This window comes from Phascolarctos cinereus, unplaced genomic scaffold (assembly GCF_003287225.1).
Source record: "Phascolarctos cinereus isolate Bilbo 61053 unplaced genomic scaffold, phaCin_HiC Scaffold_726;HRSCAF=1367, whole genome shotgun sequence".
Classification (NCBI taxonomy): Eukaryota; Metazoa; Chordata; class Mammalia; order Diprotodontia; family Phascolarctidae; genus Phascolarctos; species Phascolarctos cinereus.
In genome coordinates, this window is record NW_027556098.1 from 238,826,286 (window position 1) to 238,828,286 (window position 2,001).

Sequence of the window (2,001 nt, forward strand, 5' to 3'; positions counted from 1 at the left end):
AAGAAAATAACACCTTAAAAATAGCCTAACCCAAATGGCAAAGAGTCCAAAAAGCCAATGAGGAGAAAATGCCCTAAAAAGAAAATTGGCCAAATGGAAAAGGAAGTCCAAAAGATTACTGAAGAAAATACTTCCTTAAAAATTAGAAGAGCAATTGGAAGCTAGTGACTTTATGAGAAATCAAGACACTGTAAAACAAATCCAAAAGAATGGAAAATTAGAAAACAATGTGAAATATCTCATTGGAAAAACAACTGACCTGGAAAATAGATCCAGGAGAGAGAATTTAAAAGTTATTGGACTATCTGAAAGCCATGATCAAAAAAGAGCCTAGACATCATCTTTCAAGAAATTATCAAGGAAAACTGCCCTGATATTAGAACCAGAGGGCAAAAGAAATTGAAAGAATCCACAGATCTCCTCCTGAAAGAGATCCCCAAAGGAAAACTCCTAGGAATATTATAGCCAAATTCCAGAGTTCCCAGGTCAAGGAGAAAATATTACAAGCTGCCAGAAGGAAACAATTCAAGTACTGTGGAAACACAATCAGGATAACACAAGATTTAGCAGCTTCTACGTTAAAGGACCGCAGGACATGGAATATAATATTCCGGAGGGGAAAGGAGATAGGATTGCAACCAAGAATCACCTACCCAGCAAAACTGAGTATAATCCTTCAGGGGGAAAATGGTCATTCAGTGAAATAGAGGACTTTCAAAACTTCCTGATGAAAAGACCAGAGCTAAACAGAAAATTTGACTTTCAAATATTTTCAAGTGGAACATGAAGAGGTAAACAGGAAAGAGAAATCATAAGAGACTTATTATGATTGAACTGTTTACATTCCTGAATGGAAAGATGATATTTGTAACTCATGAGACCTTTGTCAGTATTAGGGTAGTTGGAGGAAAAAAATTATATGTATATATATAGAGATAGACAGAGAGAGAGAGAGCACAGGGTGAGTTGAAGACTAAGGAGTCATATCTGGAGAATAAAATTAAGGGATGAGAGAGATGATACTCAGAAGAAGAAAGGGAGAGGTAGAATGGGGTAAATTATCTCACAAAAAAAAGAAAATCTCTTACAGTGGAGGGGAAGCAGGGGAAAGTGAGAGGGAATGAGTGAATTTTATTCTCATAGGATTTGGCTTAAGGAGGGAATAACACACGTTCAATTGGGTATGGAAATCTGTCTTACCCTACAGGAAAATAGGGGGAGAAGGGGACAAGACAGCAGGGGGATGATAGAGAGGAGGGCAGATTGGGAAAGGGGTAACCAGAAGGAAATACTTCTGAGGAGGAACAGGGTCAAAAGAAAGAATAGAATAAATGGGAGGGCAGGATAGGATTAAGGGAAATAGAGTTAGTTTTTCACAACATGTCTACTATGTAAGAGTTTTGCATAACTGCACATGTATAACCTACATTGAGTTGTTTTGCCTTTTCAATGAGACTGGATGGGGAGGGAGGAAGAGAGAAAATTTGAAACCTAAAGTTTTAAAAACATATGTTTAAAAAAAAGTTTTCACACACTACTGGGAAATGAGAAATACAGGAGATGGGATATAGAAGTCTATCCTGCCCTACAGGAAAACAGAAGGGGAAGGGGATATGAGAAGGGGGAAGAGATAGAAGACAGGACAGACTAGAGGAAGGGATATTCAGAGTGCATGCCATCTTGGGGTGGAGGGAGGGGTGAGATGGGACAAAAATTTAGAACTCAAAAACTTGTGGAAGTGAATGTTGAAAACTAAAAATTAATAAATTTATATTAAAAAAAAAAGAATGCATGACTCGGGGAGGGGCAGCTAGGTGACTCAGTAGATAGAGCACCAGCACTGAAGTCAGGAGGATCTGAGTTCAAATACGTCCTCAGACCAAACACTTGGCACTTACTAGCTGTGTGATCCTGGGCAAGTCACTTTAACCCCAATTGCCTAAAAATTAAAAAAAAATTTTAAAAAAAGAATGCATGACCTTTCATGAACTTCAACAATAG